Genomic DNA, 13,696 nt, shown 5'->3' with positions numbered 1-13,696 from the left:
GTCGAAAACGACTTTTCGACAAAAGATTATTTAGAATAAATAATCTTAACCAAGTTGTGGAATATGTCACAAGGTTTCCGTACATATAAAGAACGCCGAAATCCGAGTTATAACGAAGAAGTTATGGCCCGTCGAAGTTTTACGGCAAAACCGGCACGGCACCGGGAAGCGTAAATAGTGAATTTACGATAGAGCGAGATTTAGCCTTAGCAATCTAAACGAAAGTTGTAGAATATGTTAAACTAAGAGCGTCAATAAAAAGAACGCCCAAATCTGACTTCGTATGAGGAAGTTATAATTTTTCTAAGATTCGGCTTAGCAGTGCACGGCCCGAAACTCGAATTTTAGTTCGAGCGGTTTTTGGCTTACACGACCTAAATGAGAGTTGAAGATCTCATTAATAGGAACTCAACGGTAAAAAGATGGACGAAAACGAAGTTCGTATGAAGGAGTTACGAATTCTTCGCGGTCATTTAACAGTCTAAACGCCTCCTACTGTTAAATTTGAGATCGGCTGAGAATTAGCCGACGTAGTCTAAATGAAAGTTGTAGATCTTGATTTTACCTACGCGTGGATATAAAGAACATCAAAAACGGAGCTCGTATGCGAGAGTTATGGTTTTTCTAAGTACGAGGCTGATACGCTATAGGGGGTGATGTGGCACCACCAGAATTGGACACGTGGCACCACCAGAAGGCCACCACATAAACCAACTCGGCGAGTAGGTCCCCCTACTCGGCGAGTAGACCAGTCAGCACCCCTATCAATAGAGGTGCCGGGCATTCCAACTTCCTCACCCCTCAATCCTCTTCTTTCTCTCTCTAAACTCTCTCTCTAAGCCTCCCTAACCCCCTAAAGCCTAGGGCAAACCCCCTAGCACCCGAAGGAAGCCCTGAGGCTCCCGGAGTCCCGAGAAAAGAGCCTTTCGGCTCAAAAACGCTGCTCCAGCGAAGCCCGGTTTTCGGAAAAAAAACCCGCTGTAAGTGAGCTACGCCTAACCTATCTTTAGTATAGCTTATGTTTTAATATAGTAACATTATTAGGAACTTTTAATGAGTATTTGGGCTATTATTATGAGTTATATTGAGTGTATTTAATGCTTATATAATAATAATAATAGTCAGACTATTAATTTGTCGCGGTTACCGTTAGACTAAACCCTAGTGGTATTGGTACTAGGTTTTATCGAAGGAAAATCGTTTTGAGAGTATCGAAGCGCTGTCCGAGTGCTGAGTCATCACCTTTCGGGTGAGTGCATAGTCCCTTTCATCTTACACATAGATATGAAGTATTTTATATAAACTACGTGCTATGTGTGCATATTATCTGAATACTTGTTGTCCATGTTGGATGAACGTTTTATACATGTTTTAAAGGATTTAAACTGTATACGTATTTTATATACACGAATATGTTGGGTATGAGTTGGGTAGAAGAATAATGAGAGATAGAAGATGAGGTGAGTATACATTGGCAGCTATAGACTTAGTGCCTATGGGACAAACACCGGTAGCTATGGACTTAGTACCTGTTAGACGTTGGTAGCTATGGATTTAGTACCCGATGAGTATGATATAGCAGCTATGGAATTAGTGCTTTACGAACGAATATCGGCAGCTACGGATTTAGTGCCAGTCCTATAACCCTGGAAGTAAGGGACTCTTAGGTTAAATCCTTAAGAGTAAAGAAGATAACGGGGATGGGTAATTGGGTTAATTGTTTGATGATTGAATATAACAATTATATTATTGTGGATTGAAAACCCTATGTACTCACCAGGTTTCCCAACCTGACCCACTCAGTTTATGTATATCACAGGTGACAAAGTGAAGTGACATTACACTGAGAGATGTAGATCACTAGTGTAAATCATTGTAAGTTCTGTTTATGCTTATGTTTCGGTATTAACGATGACATCCCAAACGTTTTAAAATGAAATAAATACGTTTCTTCGAAAATGTTTTAATAACGTATTTACCATGTTTTTCTGGGAACAAATTCCGCAAACTTTTTATAAAATGAAGTACTCTGATTTTTATAAAGCATAAACAAAATCGGTCTTTTCTAGCCGTGATTTTGGGGATGTCACAGTTGGTATCAGAGCATTAGTTTAAGCGAACTAGGAATGTGGATTTATTTCTAGACTTAAACTTAGAATGCTAAGAAATGATTGTGAGGTGTGAGCACTAGCTTATTTTAGGAATGATGCCTAAATTGCTTTTATGTGCTAAATGCTTTGTTCATGATATGTTGTTATTTGTTCGGATCTATGGTCTGCTGCCGACCGGATCTGGAAACCTTATGTGTTTAGGATTCTAAGCGTTTAACTACGATATTAGAACTAGCATATAAACGTTTCGGGGTGATAAGGATGATTTAAGACGTCAATCCTAAATTAAGATCTAGATTCACCTTATTCGGTGTATAGATCAAAATGGCAAGAACCCGTAGTGGAGCTTGGAATGCAAATGGAGATAGGAACCACCCCCAGTGGTTCAGCGAATACCTGTTGTTGAAGAAGTTGCACCTGAACCAGTCACCATGGCTGGAGTTCAAGCCATGATTCGGGCTATGTTGGCTGAACAAAGGGAAGAAATGAGACGGATGTTGAATAGGGACGAACCTACCGTACATGTTGAACCGACGGAGCCAGTTCCCGAGCAATCTGAGGAAGGGAACTACAGCTGCCAAGTGAGTCAAGTAGGGACTCAAGGTGAGCAAAGGGACGGCCCAGAAGGGACAAACAACAAGGATGGGCGGATGTACAAGAATTTCTTGGGTGCGAAACCACCAAGTCTCTCAGGAAGCCCAAAGCCTATTGAGATTATGGATTGGATCTCCTAGATGGAAATGGTGTTTGAAAGCTGCGACTGCAGTGAGAAGCAAAAGACTGTCTTCGCTGTGAGACAATTAAAAACTGGAGTCTTGAGCTGGTGGAAGCTATTGGCAGATACGATGCCACGAGGAGAAGCCTTAAGGATGTCATGGGAAGAGTTTTTGGAACAGTTGAAAATGTAGTACTGCTCGGAGGTAGATCTGATAGACCTAAACAACGAGTTCCAGAACCTAAAGAAAGGGAATATGAGTGTTGACGAGTATGCCACCGCATTCACCGAGAGGATGAAGCTATTCCCCTACTTGGTGCCTACTGAACTCTCCAAGATTGATAGGTTTGCCAACGGACTGCCCACTGACTTTGGCCCAATGGTCAAAATGGCAACTACCTTGAAAGCAGCTGTTAGGGCAGCTAAGAACGTAGAGGCCTAGATAAGAGAAAAGGGTCTCGAAAAAGATAAGGCAGGAGAGAAGCGGAAGTTTGAAGGATCTTCGAGGTCGAACAAGGAAAGCAAATTCTCATAGATTGGAGGAGGAGATGGAGGTGAAGCAAGATGGTGTGATAGATGCAAGAAGAAGCATGGTGGGAAGTGCAACGAAGAAGTGACTTGTTACAAGTGTGGGAGGACTGGTCACTACTCCAAAGACTGCTCACATGATGATAAAGTATGCTACGGATGTGGAGGCAAGGGGCACATGTCCAGAGACTGCCCAAGGAAAAATAAAGCAGCAAGACCAGAAACGCCACCAAGGCCAACGACATTTCACATGATCCTTGACGAAGCAGAGAACCGTGCGAGGAATCAAGGATGAGGACTTCATATCGGAAGATCAAGTTATGTAGTAGCCATAGTATTTTATGATGTAGCCTAGTAGAGGCATAGTCTAGGGTGAACTTGAACACCTATGTAATCGTTTCAAGAAATAATATAAAATCTTCGTTTTGTTATTTGGTTTGTTAAATTGTTGTGTGATTTGCTGCATGGTGACTTGGGAAACTGCGGGACAATACTTGGGACGAGTATGAGTAGGTGTGAATGGTAGTAGAGGCCTATACTACCGGAAGCACAGGACTCACACTTGGATTAGGGAAAGTCACAAGGTTACCAAGAAGCTAGTAATTGATTTCGTTTTATTCTAGTGTGTCGTTACCATCGTTTCGGTAATGACTAAGAAGAGTGTTGATGTTCCGACCCTAGTGGTCATATCGAATTGAGTCCGACTACGCTAAGTATGCTATGTGGTTTAGAAAATCAAGATCGATGTAGCGTCCGACTTAATGATTGAAATCAAAGCGATCAATAGAAATATTGCACTCGTTGTTAAAGAAGTTGGTAGCTAGAAATGCCAAATGTTAAAGTGTGATTATATCACATTAGAACATGAAGGAAGGCATAGTCTGTTTTAGAATTTAACTCTAAGAGACCTAAGTCTAAGTGTTGCAACATACGATGATAGGTCATTAGAATATGACACATCGATCTATAGTAGTAACAAAAGAACTCATCTTAAGTTTGTACCCAGTAAGGATCGAGATTGTGACTTGAAGGTCATAATTTGGAGTCTAACCTAAGGAAGAGAGCAGGTGCACGATCAAGTACTTCTTATAGTCAATAAGTCTAAGAGATAGACTTGAAGGAATATAGAAGATATAATTATTACCTAGGATGAAGAGACGACGTACGGAGTCATTATACGAGCTCTGTTTCGTTGACGATTCCGGGACGTAATCATCCTAAGGGGGAGATAATTGTAACGACCGTAGATCCGGGCTAGGCAGTTTAGAGGCAATAGGGGTCGAAAACGACTTTTCGACAAAAGATTATTTAGAATAAATAATCTTAACCAAGTTGTGGAATATGTCACAAGGTTTCCGTACATATAAAGAACGCCGAAATCCGAGTTATAACGAAGAAGTTATGGCCCGTCGAAGTTTTACGGCAAAACCGGCACGGCAGCGGGAAGCGTAAATAGTGAATTTACGATAGAGCGAGATTTAGCCTTAGCAATCTAAAAGAAAGTTGTAGAATATGTTAAACTAAGAGCGTCAATAAAAAGAACGCCCAAATCTGACTTCGTATGAGGAAGTTATAATTTTTCTAAGATTCGGCTTAGCAGTGCACGACCCGAAACTCGAATTTTAGTTCGAGCGGTTTTTGGCTTACACGACCTAAATGAGAGTTGAAGATCTCATTAATAGGAACTCAACGGTAAAAAGATGGACGAAAACGAAGTTCGTATGAAGGAGTTACGAATTCTTCGCGGTCATTTAACAGTCTAAACGCCTCCTACTGTTAAATTTGAGATCGGCTGAGAATTAGCCGACGTAGTCTAAATGAAAGTTGTAGATCTTGATTTTACCTACGCGTGGATATAAAGAACATCAAAAACGGAGCTCGTATGCGAGAGTTATGGTTTTTCTAAGTACGAGGCTGATACGCTATAGGGGGTGATGTGGCACCACCAGAATTGGACACGTGGCACCACCAGAAGGCCACCACATAAACCAACTCGGCGAGTAGGTCCCCCTACTCGGCGAGTAGACCAGTCAGCACCCCTATCAATAGAGGTGCCGGGCATTCCAACTTCCTCACCCCTCAATCCTCTTCTTTCTCTCTCTAAACTCTCTCTCTAAGCCTCCCTAACCCCCTAAAGCCTAGGGCAAACCCCCTAGCACCCGAAGGAAGCCCTGAGGCTCCCGGAGTCCCGAGAAAAGAGCCTTTCGGCTCAAAAACGCTGCTCCAGCGAAGCCCGGTTTTCGGAAAAAAAACCCGCTGTAAGTGAGCTACGCCTAACCTATCTTTAGTATAGCTTATGTTTTAATATAGTAACATTATTAGGAACTTTTAATGAGTATTTGGGCTATTATTATGAGTTATATTGAGTGTATTTAATGCTTATATAATAATAATAATAGTCAGACTATTAATTTGTCGCGGTTACCGTTAGACTAAACCCTAGTGGTATTGGTACTAGGTTTTATCGAAGGAGAATCGTTTTGAGAGTATCGAAGCGCTGTCCGAGTGCTGAGTCATCACCTTTCGGGTGAGTGCATAGTCCCTTTCATCTTACACATAGATATGAAGTATTTTATATAAACTACGTGCTATGTGTGCATATTATCTGAATACTTGTTGTCCATGTTGGATGAACGTTTTATACATGTTTTAAAGGATTTAAACTGTATACGTATTTTATATACACGAATATGTTGGGTATGAGTTGGGTAGAAGAATAATGAGAGATAGAAGATGAGGTGAGTATACATTGGCAGCTATAGACTTAGTGCCTATGGGACAAACACCGGTAGCTATGGACTTAGTACCTGTTAGACGTTGGTAGCTATGGATTTAGTACCCGATGAGTATGATATAGCAGCTATGGAATTAGTGCTTTACGAACGAATATCGGCAGCTACGGATTTAGTGCCAGTCCTATAACCCTGGAAGTAAGGGACTCTTCGGTTAAATCCTTAAGAGTAAAGAAGATAACGGGGATGGGTAATTGGGTTAATTGTTTGATGATTGAATATAACAATTATATTATTGTGGATTGAAAACCCTATGTACTCACCAGGTTTCCCAACCTGACCCACTCAGTTTATGTATATCACAGGTGACGAAGTGAAGTGACATTACACTGAGAGATGTAGATCACTAGTGTAAATCATTGTAAGTTCTGTTTATGCTTATGTTTCGGTATTAACGATGACATCCCAAACGTTTTAAAATGAAATAAATACGTTTCTTCGAAAATGTTTTAATAACGTATTTACCATGTTTTTCTGGGAACAAATTCCGCAAACTTTTTATAAAATGAAGTACTCTGATTTTTATAAAGCATAAACAAAATCGGTCTTTTCTAGCCGTGATTTTGGGGATGTCACAGTTGGTATCAGAGCATTAGTTTAAGCGAACTAGGAATGTGGATTTATTTCTAGACTTAAACTTAGAATGCTAAGAAATGATTGTGAGGTGTGAGCACTAGCTTATTTTAGGAATGATGCCTAAATTGCTTTTATGTGCTAAATGCTTTGTTCATGATATGTTGTTATTTGTTCGGATCTATGGTCTGCTGCCGACCGGATCTGGAAACCTTATGTGTTTAGGATTCTAAGCGTTTAACTACGATATTAGAACTAGCATATAAACGTTTCGGGGTGATAAGGATGATTTAAGACGTCAATCCTAAATTAAGATCTAGATTCACCTTATTCGGTGTATAGATCAAAATGGCAAGAACCCGTAGTGGAGCTTGGAATGCAAATGGAGATAGGAACCACCCCCAGTGGTTCAGCGAATACCTGTTGTTGAAGAAGTTGCACCTGAACCAGTCACCATGGCTGGAGTTCAAGCCATGATTCGGGCTATGTTGGCTGAACAAAGGGAAGAAATGAGACAGATGTTGAATAGGGACGAACCTACCGTACATGTTGAACCGACGGAGCCAGTTCCCGAGCAATCTGAGGAAGGGAACTACAGCTGCCAAGTGAGTCAAGTAGGGACTCAAGGTGAGCAAAGGGACGGCCCAGAAGGGACAAACAACAAGGATGGGCGGATGTACAAGAATTTCTTGGGTGCGAAACCACCAAGTCTCTCAGGAAGCCCAAAGCCTATTGAGATTATGGATTGGATCTCCTAGATGGAAATGGTGTTTGAAAGCTGCGACTGCAGCGAGAAGCAAAAGACTGTCTTCGCTGTGAGACAATTAAAAACTGGAGTCTTGAGCTGGTGGAAGCTATTGGCAGATACGATGCCACGAGGAGAAGCCTTAAGGATGTCATGGGAAGAGTTTTTGGAACAGTTGAAAATGTAGTACTGCTCGGAGGTAGATCTGATAGACCTAAACAACGAGTTCCAGAACCTAAAGAAAGGGAAGATGAGTGTTGACGAGTATGCCACCGCATTCACCGAGAGGATGAAGCTATTCCCCTACTTGGTGCCTACTGAACTCTCTAAGATTGATAGGTTTGCCAACGGACTGCCCACTGACTTTGGCCCAATGGTCAAAATGCCAACTACCTTGAAAGCAGCTGTTAGGGCAGCTAAGAACGTAGAGGCCTAGATAAGAGAAAAGGGTCTCGAAAAAGATAAGGCAGGAGAGAAGCGGAAGTTTGAAGGATCTTCGAGGTCGAACAAGGAAAGCAAATTCTCAAAGATTGGAGGAGGAGATGGAGGTGAAGCAAGATGGTGTGATAGATGCAAGAAGAAGCATGGTGGGAAGTGCAACGAAGAAGTGACTTGTTACAAGTGTGGGAGGACTGGTCACTACTCCAAAGACTGCACACATGATGATAAAGTATGCTACGGATGTGGAGGCAAGGGGCACATGTCCAGAGACTGCCCAAGGAAAAATAAAGCAGCAAGACCAGAAACGCCACCAAGGCCAACGACATTTCACATGATCCTTGACGAAGCAGAGAACCGTGCGAGGAATCAAGGATGAGGACTTCATATCGGAAGATCAAGTTATGTAGTAGCCATAGTATTTTATGATGTAGCCTAGTAGAGGCATAGTCTAGGGTGAACTTGAACACCTATGTAATCGTTTCAAGAAATAATATAAAATCTTCGTTTTGTTATTTGGTTTGTTAAATTGTTGTGTGATTTGCTGCATGGTGACTTGGGAAACTGCGGGACAATACTTGGGACGAGTATGAGTAGGTGTGAATGGTAGTAGAGGCCTATACTACCGGAAGCACAGGACTCACGCTTGGATTAGGGAAAGTCACAAGGTTACCAAGAAGCTAGTAATTGATTTCGTTTTATTCTAGTGTGTCGTTACCATCGTTTCGGTAATGACTAAGAAGAGTGTTGATGTTCCGACCCTAGTGGTCATATCGAATTGAGTCCGACTACGCTAAGTATGCTATGTGGTTTAGAAAATCAAGATCGATGTAGCGTCCGACTTAATGATTGAAATCAAAGCGATCAATAGAAATATTGCACTCGTTGTTAAAGAAGTTGGTAGCTAGAAATGCCAAATGTTAAAGTGTGATTATATCACATTAGAACATGAAGGAAGGCATAGTCTGTTTTAGAATTTAACTCTAAGAGACCTAATTCTAAGTGTTGCAACATACGATGATAGGTCATTAGAATATGACACATCGATCTATAGTAGTAACAAAAGAACTCATCTTAAGTTTGTACCCAGTAAGGATCGAGATTGTGACTTGAAGGTCATAATTTGGAGTCTAACCTAAGGAAGAGAGCAGGTGCACGATCAAGTACTTCTTATAGTCAATAAGTCTAAGAGATAGACTTGAAGGAATATAGAAGATATAATTATTACCTAGGATGAAGAGACGACGTACGGAGTCATTATACGAGCTCTGTTTCGTTGACGATTCCGGGACGTAATCATCCTAAGGGGGAGATAATTGTAACGACCGTAGATCCGGGCTAGGCAGTTTAGAGGCAATAGGGGTCGAAAACGACTTTTCGACAAAAGATTATTTAGAATAAATAATCTTAACCAAGTTGTGGAATATGTCACAAGGTTTCCGTACATATAAAGAACGCCGAAATCCGAGTTATAACGAAGAAGTTATGGCCCGTCGAAGTTTTACGGCAAAACCGGCACGGCACCGGGAAGCGTAAATAGTGAATTTACGATAGAGCGAGATTTAGCCTTAGCAATCTAAACGAAAGTTGTAGAATATGTTAAACTAAGAGCGTCAATAAAAAGAACGCCCAAATCTGACTTCGTATGAGGAAGTTATAATTTTTCTAAGATTCGGCTTAGCAGTGCACGGCCCGAAACTCGAATTTTAGTTCGAGCGGTTTTTGGCTTACACGACCTAAATGAGAGTTGAAGATCTCATTAATAGGAACTCAACGGTAAAAAGATGGACGAAAACGAAGTTCGTATGAAGGAGTTACGAATTCTTCGCGGTCATTTAACAGTCTAAACGCCTCCTACTGTTAAATTTGAGATCGGCTGAGAATTAGCCGACGTAGTCTAAATGAAAGTTGTAGATCTTGATTTTACCTACGCGTGGATATAAAGAACATCAAAAACGGAGCTCGTATGCGAGAGTTATGGTTTTTCTAAGTACGAGGCTGATACGCTATAGGGGGTGATGTGGCACCACCAGAATTGGACACGTGGCACCACCAGAAGGCCACCACATAAACCAACTCGGCGAGTAGGTCCCCCTACTCGGCGAGTAGACCAGTCAGCACCCCTATCAATAGAGGTGCCGGGCATTCCAACTTCCTCACCCCTCAATCCTCTTCTTTCTCTCTCTAAACTCTCTCTCTAAGCCTCCCTAACCCCCTAAAGCCTAGGGCAAACCCCCTAGCACCCGAAGGAAGCCCTGAGGCTCTCGGAGTCCCGAGAAAAGAGCCTTTCGGCTCAAAAACGCTGCTCCAGCGAAGCCCGGTTTTCGGAAAAAAAACCCGCTGTAAGTGAGCTACGCCTAACCTATTTTTAGTATAGCTTATGTTTTAATATAGTAACATTATTAGGAACTTTTAATGAGTATTTGGGCTATTATTATGAGTTATATTGAGTGTATTTAATGCTTATATAATAATAATAATAGTCAGACTATTAATTTGTCGCGGTTACCGTTAGACTAAACCCTAGTGGTATTGGTACTAGGTTTTATCGAAGGAAAATCGTTTTGAGAGTATCGAAGCGCTGTCCGAGTGCTGAGTCATCACCTTTCGGGTGAGTGCATAGTCCCTTTCATCTTACACATAGATATGAAGTATTTTATATAAACTACGTGCTATGTGTGCATATTATCTGAATACTTGTTGTCCATGTTGGATGAACGTTTTATACATGTTTTAAAGGATTTAAACTGTATACGTATTTTATATACACGAATATGTTGGGTATGAGTTGGGTAGAAGAATAATGAGAGATAGAAGATGAGGTGAGTATACATTGGCAGCTATAGACTTAGTGCCTATGGGACAAACACCGGTAGCTATGGACTTAGTACCTGTTAGACGTTGGTAGCTATGGATTTAGTACCCGATGAGTATGATATAGTAGCTATGGAATTAGTGCTTTACGAACGAATATCGGCAGCTACGGATTTAGTGCCAGTCCTATAACCCTGGAAGTAAGGGACTCTTAGGTTAAATCCTTAAGAGTAAAGAAGATAACGGGGATGGGTAATTGGGTTAATTGTTTGATGATTGAATATAACAATTATATTATTGTGGATTGAAAACCCTATGTACTCACCAGGTTTCCCAACCTGACCCACTCAGTTTATGTATATCACAGGTGACAAAGTGAAGTGACATTACACTGAGAGATGTAGATCACTAGTGTAAATCATTGTAAGTTCTGTTTATGCTTATGTTTCGGTATTAACGATGACATCCCAAACGTTTTAAAATGAAATAAATACGTTTCTTCGAAAATGTTTTAATAACGTATTTACCATGTTTTTCTGGGAACAAATTCCGCAAACTTTTTATAAAATGAAGTACTCTGATTTTTATAAAGCATAAACAAAATCGGTCTTTTCTGGCCGTGATTTTGGGGATGTCACAGTTTACCTAATGTAACACACTATATAAAGCTCATGTTTCTCCCAAAATTGGCTACACATGCATACTTGAGGGCTAGAGCCGATTTTTGAGTGTTATACTTTCTCTCCAAGTTACTTCATAGCATTTGGTGTTGTGTGAAGCATTTGAGGCATCACACTTGGGGTGCTAGGCTCACAAGGTTTCAAGGAATCAAAATCAACAACAAGGTATGTTATTCTATCTTTCATTTAAGTTAAAATGTTCCCCATGTATGTTAGATAGGATCATGAACCTTGGAAATCAATTTTGCATGAATCTTAGACAAACATAGATCCAAGGTTTATTTGGGTTGCATGTACACTTAGGAAGTGTTAGAATGCTCAAAACCCAACAGGAAGATGAATCTGATTATGGGAAATAGGCGATCGTCGTCTGTTACCAAGATTGGGATTTACTCTTTAGTGTTTAGTAATGGGTTATGTTTAGATTTAAATAATTATTGCTACTTGTTAGAAATGAAAAGGAATATTATTTCATTTCATGGTTTGTACAGACAAGGTTTTAGATATTCTTTTAATAGTGAGAATGGTTATATTAATGCTTATTATAATGGTGTATTTTATTTTAAAGCTTTACCTTGTGATGGTATATATGAAACTGTGATGGTTGTAGACAAGTTAGGAAATAATGTGTTGCATATAGACTCGTATAATGGTTTAGATAAAGCATGCTTGTGGCATTGTCATCTTGTAAATGTCAATAAGAAGCGCATTGCCCAACTCCAAAAGGATGGAGTGTTGGAATCGTTTGACCTTAGGTCGGATGATACATGAGAATCTTTTTTTGCTTGGAAAGATGACTAAATCACCTTTCACAAGTTCGTGTGAAATAGGTGAGGGATTATTGGATCTCATACATACCGATGTGTGTGGGACCTTCAGATCCACCACAAGGGATACAAATCGATTTTATGTGACTTTTATCGATGATTATAGCAAATATGGATATATCTACTTAATCTAGCATAAGTCATAAAGTTTTGAAAAGTTTAAAGATTTTAAACATGATTTCAAGAATCAATTAGGCAGGAAGATCAAGATGCTCATATCCGATAAGGGAGGTGTGTATCTTAGTATCGAGTTCAACTACTACCTCAAGGAATGTGGAATTGTTTCACAATTGACACCGACACCACAGCTTAATGGTGTGGTTGAGAGGCGTAATCGAACCTTATTGGACATGGTTAGTTCCATGATGAATCAAGCTTCACTTCTGATATCGTTCTGGGGGTATTCCTTAGAGACTGCCGCCCATATCCTTAATCTAGTCCTGACAAAGAAGGTTGGCAAAACACGTCACAAGATGTGGATAGGGAAGGTTCCCTTGTTGGCAAATATCAAGGTTTGGGGTTGTGAAGCTTTCATTAGATGAGAGACTCACGACAAGCTTGAACCTCGAAGCGAGCGATGTATTTTCATCGGCTATCCACATAAGTCCTTCGGATACTTGTTCTACAGACCTAGTGAAAACATGGTTTTCATATCACAAAGGGGAGTCTTTCGTGAGAGAGAGCTCATAGAAAAAGAGGACAGTTGGAGCACAATTGATCCTGAAGAAATTCAAGAGTCAAGCAATGAAGGAACCTCTAACACTAGCGCTCAACCTAAGGAATAAATTCCTATTGAACCAATTAACGAGTCACTACCTCTTAGGCATTCCGCTCGAGTTAGAATGGCACCAAAGTTTTATGGTTTCTATATTCCTACAGATAGTGATACGTTTATCAATGATAGTTCACTGGTAAATTTGGATGAGCCTTCTAACTACAAGGAAGCCATGGTGAGCCCTGAATCTGCTAAATGGAAAGAGGCAATAGACAGCGAGATCCAGTCCACGTATGACAACCAAGTTTGAAATTTTGTTGACAATGTACCAAGTCGTAAAACATTTGGGTGCAAATGGATCTTCGAGAAGAAGACCGACATGGATGGAAAATTTCACACCTTCAAGGCTCAATTGGTTGTGAAGGGATTTACTCAAACCCTAGGGGTTGACTATGATGAGACCTTTGTTGGATTAGGTGTCTAAGTCCATAACTATAATTGGTATGTACTTGACCCGATAGTAGCATGCTCCATTTGGGTTACAATCATCAAAGCAATTTGATAGGATGGATATTTAAGAAATAGGTTATTTGTGGTTTATTAATATATTATAAGTATAATATGTTAATTGAGAAATCATATTATTTAATTAGTATTGATCAAGAATTAATTTGGAATTAATTTAGTGATCAAAAGAGACTAATTAAATTAATGGGGACTAATTATGTAAATCAGTCATACATATGGACTGGGCTAAT

This window comes from Lactuca serriola, chromosome 8 (assembly GCF_051521515.1).
Source record: "Lactuca serriola cultivar US96UC23 chromosome 8, Lser_US96UC23_V15, whole genome shotgun sequence".
NCBI lineage: Eukaryota > Viridiplantae > Streptophyta > Magnoliopsida > Asterales > Asteraceae > Lactuca > Lactuca serriola.
The sequence above is the reverse complement of the archived record's forward strand: the minus strand, read 5'-3'. Positions refer to the sequence as shown.